Genomic DNA, 7,912 nt, shown 5'->3' with positions numbered 1-7,912 from the left:
TGTCAGCTTCCATCTGTAAAGGTATCTCCGAAATAGTCATCATCTCTTTAAATTTGCAATCTTAGAATCAGCCCTTTTAGAACTCAAGGCAGAAGCATATTGGGATCCTGAATATATATCAATTGTGTGACTTATCAACACACGTGCATATTTAAAATTTTGAAAGCCTACAAAATAAAACATACAAGCTCTTATATGACACTGTTCTAATGTGCCTTCAAACATAATTTGTACTCTTAACTAGTTGTTGTTCTGATTTCTCAAGCTTTTGTGGATTTTTAAGAAATATTTTTATTGGTTATTTTATATATTTACATTTCAAATGTTATCCCCCTTCTTGGTTCCCCCTTGAAACCTCCCATCCCACCACTCACTCCCCACTGATTCTATGAGAGTGTCCCACCCCTTACACATTGCCACACCCACACTCCCATACCCCCCCTACTCCCCACCCCACCACGCACCTATCACAACATGCTAACATTCACCTGCACTGGGGTATCAGGTATGAACAGGACCACGGGCCTTTCCTCCCATTGATATCTGACAAGGCCATCCTCTGCTACATATGCAGTTGGAGCCACAGGTCCCTCCATGTGTTTTTTGTTTGTTTGTTTGTTTGTTTGTTTGTTTTTGGTTGCTGGTTTAGTCCATGGGAACTCTGGGGGTACTGGTTAGTTCATATTGTTGTTCCTTCTATGGGGAAGCAAACCCCTTTAGCTCCTTAGGTACTTTCTCTAATTTTGCCATTGGGGAACTGGGGCTCAGTCCCATGGTTGGCTGCAAGGATCTGCATTTGTTTCAGAAAGGATCTGGCAGAGCCTATCAGGAGACAGCTATATCAGGCTCCTGTCAGCATGCACTTCTTATCATCTATAATAGTGTCTGGATTTGGTGACTGTATATGGGATGGATCCCCAGGTAGGGCAGTCTGTGGATGGTCTTTCCTTCAGTCTCTGCTCCACACTTTGTCCCTGTATTTCCTTTAGACAGGAACAATTCTGGATTAAAATTTGAGAATAGTGGGTGGCCCTATCCCTCATTCGTGGGCCATGCCTAAGCACTGAATATGGTTTCTACAAGTTCTCTCTATACTGTGTTGAGTATTTCAGCTAATGTCCTCACCATTGGGTCCTGGAAGACTCTTGATTTCCTGGTGGCTATGACTTTCTAGTGGCTAGAAAGTTCCCCATCCCCCATTGCATAATTCTGTTCAATTTCCTGATCCTCTCTGTACATCTCCCCCATCTCCTCCCACACCGGATCCTGTCACCACATTTTCCTCTCCCACTCCTCTATTCCTCCCAAATCCCCCCCCCCACTCTATAGCTTCTGTGATATTTTTATGCCCCCTTCTAAGTAGGTCTGAGGCATCCACAATTTGGTCTTCCTTCTTCTTGAGCTTCATATGGTCTGAGTTGTATCATGGGTATTCTGAGCTTTTTGCCTAATAACAATTCATTAGTGAGTGTATACTGTATTAGTCAGGGTTCTCTAGAGTCACAGAACTTATGGATAGTCTCTAGATAGTAAAGGAATTTATTGATGACTTACAGTCGGCAGCCCAATTCCCAACAATGGTTCAGTCGCAGCTGTGAATGGAAGTCCAAGGATCTAGCAGTTACTCAGTCTCACGCAGCAAGCAGGCGAAGGAGCAAGAGCAAGAGCTAGACTCCCTTCTTCCAATGTCCTTATATTGTCTCCAGCAAAAGGTGTAGCCCAGATTAAAGGTGTGTTCCACCACACCTTTAATCCCAGATGAAAGGCATAGCCCAGATTAAAGGTGTGTTCCTTAACTCGGAGATTCAATCTTCTGGAATCCATAGCCACTATGGCTCAAGATCTTCAAACCAAGATCCAGATAAGGATCTCCAAGCCTCTAGATAAGGGTCACTGGTGAGCCTTCCAATTCCGGATTGTAGTTCATTCCAAATATTGTCAAGTTGACAACCAGGAATAGCCACTACAATCCACCCCTTGTCAACTTGACACAAATAATATCTCATGTTCACATGAAACAATAACAAGGTTGTAAATACGCCTAACATGATATAACTATCCCTCGTACAATCGCAAACGCATTAGTAAATTTACAATGGGCATTCATATTACTTTATAATCCTCGTTTCTGCAACTGGTTACGTGGCCTTAATTGGTATTTATAACTACCTTCCTCTACTACCCATTCTGTATTTCCTTCACCTTCAGCCAGCACCTCAGCAGGTCTTGGCTCTTTTCCTGGAGGATTGACCCATACCTTCATTCCTGATGGGTCTGCGTCCTTTGTCATCCTGCTTGGATTAGGCTGTTGTAGTTTCCCATTGACTTTAATCACAGGACATGGTAGTACTAAGAGACGCCCTAAGGGATCTCCTGCACTCCAGACATAATCTTGCTTACCACCATTGTGAAGAGGTAATCCAATTTCCCCATGGTAATCTGGATCTATCACCCCTCCTAACACTGTTATTCCTTTTTTAGCCTGTTGGTTTAAGGGCATTAGAAGCCCAAAATGACCAGGGGGAAGTCTGAGCTTCCAGTTCAATGGAATGTTTGTTGTAGCTCCTGGTAGAAGCACTCCCCTCTCTGGAGCCAAAACTTCTAGGCCAGCAGAACCTAGAGTTATGGGGACAGGAAGCAAAAATTTTCCTAGAGGGTCACTAGGAGTGATAGTAAGTGGAACTATTCCGTTTTCCACCCCTTGATTCCTGGACCCATGAATCCTGGCTATGGGTGAAACTGTACCATATATCGAGCGCTGATTCAAAGCATATACTGCCTTCTGAAGAACTCTGCCCCAGCCTTCCAAGCTGTTACCACCTAATTGGCGCTGTAACTGCGTCTTCAAAAGGCCATTCCATCTTTCTATCAGCCCAGCTGCTTCAGGATGATGGGGAATGTGGTAAGACCAGTGAATTCCATGATCGTGAGCCCACTGTCGTACTTCTCTGGCTGTGAAATGAGTTCCTTGGTCAGAAGCAATACTGTGTGGAATACCATGACGATAGATGAGGCATTCTGTCAGTCCGTGAATGGTGGTTTTAGCAGAGGCATTACGTGCAGGAAAGGCAAATCCATAACCAGAATAAGTATCTACTCCAGTAAGAACAAAACGCTGTCCTTTCCACGAAGGAAGTGGTCCAATGTAGTCAACCTGCCACCAGGTTGCTGGCTGGTCACCTCGAGGAATGGTGCCATATCTGGGGCTCAGTGTTGGTTTCTGCTGTTGGCAGATCTGGCAATCAGCAGCAGCAGTAGCCAGGTCAGCTTTGGTGAGTGGAAGCCCGTGTTGCTGAGCCCAAGCATAACCTCCATCTCGACCACCATGACCACTTTGTTCATGTACCCATTGAGCAATGACAGGGATGGCTGGGGAGAGAGGCTGACTGTCCACAGAACGGGTCATCTTATCCACTTGATTATTGAACTCCTCCTCGGCTGAAGTCACCTTTTGGTGAGCATTTACATGGGACACAAATATCTTCACATCCTTTGCCCATTTGGAGAGATCTATCCACATACTTCTTCCCCAGATGTCTTTCTCACCAATTTTCCAATTGTGATCTTTCCAAGTCCCTGACCATCCAGCCAATCCATTGGCTACAGCCCATGAGTCAGTGAATAATCGTACATCTGGCCACTTCTTCTTACAAACAAACTGTAATACCATGTGTACTGCCCGAAGTTCTGCCCACTGTGAAGATTTCCCTTCACCTGTGTCTTTCAAGGTTGTCCCAGAAAGGGGTTGTAATGCTGCAGCTGTCCACTTCTGGGTAGTGCCTGCATAACGTGCAGAGCCATCAGTAAACCAGGCTCTAGTCTTCTCCTCTTCGGTCAGTTGATCATAGGGAACACCCCATGAGGCTATAGGTGCATGCTTGGCAGCAGATGGCATTGTAACAGGAGTAGAAACCATAGGCATTTGAGCAACTTCTTCATGTAACTTGCTTGTGCCTTCAGGACCTGCTCTGGCCCGATCACGTATATACCACTTCCATTTGATAATAGACTGCTGCTGTGCACGTCCCACTTTATGACTTGCAGGGTCTGATAGTACCCAGCTCATGATGGGTAATTCAGGTCGCATAGTGACTTGGTGTCCTATTGTCAGACGTTCAGTTTCCACTAAGGCCCAATAGCAGGCCAAGAGCTGTTTTTCAAAGGGAGAATAGTTGTCTGCAGATGATGGTAGAGCTTTGCTCCAAAATCCCAAAGGCCTTTTCTGTGATTCACCTACAGGGGCCTGCCAGAGGCTCCAAACAGCATCTCTATCAGCCACAGACACCTCAAGTACCATCGGATCTGCTGGGTCATATGGTCCAAGTGGTAGAGCAGCCTGCACAGCAGCCTGGACCTGTTGAAGGGCCTTCTCCTGTTCCAGGCCCCACACAAAGCTAGCAGCTTTCCGAGTCACTTGGTAAATAGGCCTAAGTAACACACCCAAGTGAGGGATGTGTTGTCTCCAGAATCCAAATAGACCCACTAAACGTTGTGCTTCTTTCTTGGTTGTAGGAGGGGCCAGGTGCAATAACTTATCTTTCACCTTAGAAGGAATATCTCTGCATGCCCCACACCACTGGACTCCTAAGAATTTCACTGAGGTAGATGGTCCTTGAATTTTGGTTGGATTTATTTCCCATCCTCTGATACGCATATGTGTTACCAATGAGTCCAAAGTGGTTGCTACTTCCTGCTCACTTGGTCCAATCAGCATAATGTCATCAATATAGTGCACCAATGTGATATTTTGTGGAAGATCCAAACGATCAAGATCCCTTCTAACTAAATTATGACACAGGGCAGGAGAGTTAATATATCCTTGAGGCAAAACTGTGAAGGTATACTGTTGGCCTTGCCAACTGAAAGCAAATTGCTTCTGGTGGTCCTTATGGACAGGTACTGAGAAGAAGGCATTTGCCAGATCAATAGCCGCATACCAGGTGCCAGGAGATGTGTTAATTTGCTCAAGTAACGAAACTACGTCTGGTACAGCAGCTGCAATTGGAGTTACTACCTGATTTAGTTTTCGATAATCAACTGTCATTCTCCATGATCCATCTGTTTTCTGCACTGGCCAAATAGGAGAGTTAAACGGAGATGTGGTGGGAACCACCACCCCTGCATCCAGCCAGTAAAATCATTTTTCGATTTTTTCCCCATCTTGTAGTAAGCTTTGTGCACTGAATCACCTAATTCATTAAGAAAATCAAGGGCATTAGCTTCTTTAAGTTCGGAATATAGTTTCAACCATGGGTCTTCAAAATTCTCTGAGCTCCCAGGAGGGAGAGAATCTGGAGAGGTTTCAATAGTTGAAAGTGCTGGTGGATCAACAAGCCAATTCCAGAATTTTAAAAGATTCATCCTTGTACTTCTGTTACTCTAGAACCACTCCTGGTACCAACTTCTGTATTAGTCAGGGTTCTCTAGAGTCACAGAACTTATGGATAGTCTCTAGATAGTAAAGGAATTTATTGATGACTTACAGTCGGCAGCCCAATTCCCAACAATGGTTCAGTCGCAGCTGTGAATGGAAGTCCAAGGATCTAGCAGTTACTCAGTCTCACGCAGCAAGCAGGCGAAGGAGCAAGAGCAAGAGCTAGACTCCCTTCTTCCAATGTCCTTATATTGTCTCCAGCAAAAGGTGTAGCCCAGATTAAAGGTGTGTTCCACCACACCTTTAATCCCAGATGAAAGGCATAGCCCAGATTAAAGGTGTGTTCCTTAACTCGGAGATTCAATCTTCTGGAATCCATAGCCACTATGGCTCAAGATCTTCAAACCAAGATCCAGATAAGGATCTCCAAGCCTCTAGATAAGGGTCACTGGTGAGCCTTCCAATTCCGGATTGTAGTTCATTCCAAATATTGTCAAGTTGACAACCAGGAATAGCCACTACATATACCATGCCTATTCTTTTGTGACTGTGTTACCTCACTCAGGATCTTATTTTCTCATTCCATCCATTTATCTAAGAATTTCATGAATTCATTGTAATTATTATTATTATTATTATTATTATTATTATTATTATTATTTTGGTTTTTCGAGACAGGGTTTCTCTGTGTAGTCCTGGCTGTCCTGGAACTCACTCTGTAGATCAGACTGGCCTCGAACTCAGAAATCTGCCTGCCTCTGCCTTCTGAGTGCTGGGATTAAAGGCGTGCGCCACCACCACCTGGCTCATTGTTTTTAATAGCTGAGTAGTACTCCATTGTGTAAATGTACCACATTTTCTGTATCCATTCCTCTGTTGAGGGACATCTGGGTTCTTTCAAACTTCTGGCTATGAACATAGTGGAACATGTGTCCTTATTACATGTTGGAACATCTTCTGGGTATATGCCCAGGAGTGGTATAGCTGGATCCTCAGGTAGTACTATGTCCAATTTTCTGAGGAACCGCCAAACTGATTTCCAGAGTGGTTGTACCAGCTTGCAATATCACCAGCAATGGAGGAGTGTTCCATTTTCTCCACATCCTTTCCAGCATCTGCTGTCACCTGAGTTTTTGATCTTAGCCATTCTGACTGGTGTGAGGTGGAATCTCAGGGTTGTTTTGATTTGCATTTCCCTGATGACTAAGGATGTTGTACATCTCTCTCTCTCTTTTTTTTTTTGCCTTTTACTTACTTATTTTTACACTCCAGAATTTATCCTCCACTGCCAGTTCACCCTGTGACCATTCCACATCCCATACCTCCTCACCACCCCGTCTCCACAAGGATTCCTCCCTCACCCTACCAGACTCTAAACTCCCTGGGGCCTCCAGTTTCTTGAGGGTTAGGTGCATCATCTCTGAATGTACACAGACCTGGAAGTCCTCTACTGTATGTGTGTTGGAGGCCTCATATCAGCTGGTGTAGTATGCTGTCTGTTTGATGGTCCAGTGTTTGAGAGATCTCGGGGGTCCAGATTAATTGAGACTGCTGGTCCTCTTACAGGAATCACTCTTCTCTTCAGCTCTTTCAGCCTTCCCTAATTCAACAACAGGGGTCAGTTGCTTCTGTACATTGGTTGGGGGCAAATATCTGCATCGGACTCTTTTAGCTGCTTGTTAGATCTTTTGGAGGGCAGTCATGATAGGTCCCTTTTTGTGAGCATAGCCCCAGTAATAGTGAAGGGACTATTACTTGAAGGCCTTCCCTTGAGCTTGATCCCACTTTGGGGCTGTCACTGGACCTTCTTTTCCTCGGGATCGTCTCCATCTCCATCTCTATAGTTCTTTCAGACAGGAACAATATGGGTCAGAATTGTGACTGTGGGATGGCAACCCCATCACTCACTTTATGCCCTGTCTTCCTGCTGGAGGTAGGCTCTATACATTCCCTCACTACTGTCAGGCATTTCATCTACCTCCCATGTCTCTGGTCCATTCTGGGGTGTCCCCCACACCTCCTCTCTCCTGAGGTTGCCTTGTTTACATTCTTTCTGCTGACCTCAGGGCTTCAGTCCTTTTCCCTCAGTCAATACCAGATCAGGTTCCCCTCTCTCCCACTTCCCTCCACTCTGTCAACTTTCCCTCCCAGATCCCTCCCTTGCTCCCCATTGTGTCTTTTCATATAAGCATACAGAGCCTCCTTATATTGCAGGCACAATCTGATCCCCATTGTCCTTTTCATAAAATGTTCCTTTCTTTGTGTTATCTGACATTCTTAACATCTTCCTAGTACATTTTAAAGCTATTCCAAAGTCCAGCACTTCTGTGCTGTCATATGCAATCCTGTCACTGTGCTTCACACTCTGCTAACATTCACTCTTGTTTCTCTTTTCCAAGCAGTGACTTTTAGTGCATCAGGAATCTATGATATTCCAAATCCCAACAGAGGTATTTTACCATTTAGGTGATTTCTTAGATTCTGTAGCTGTAAAAAACACAGTGATTAAAAGAAGCTTGTGTGAAAAGTGGTTATGTG

Source organism: Mus musculus, chromosome 2 (genome assembly GCF_000001635.26).
Source record: "Mus musculus strain C57BL/6J chromosome 2, GRCm38.p6 C57BL/6J".
Taxonomy (NCBI): domain Eukaryota; kingdom Metazoa; phylum Chordata; class Mammalia; order Rodentia; family Muridae; genus Mus; species Mus musculus.
This window is presented reverse-complemented; position numbering follows the sequence as displayed.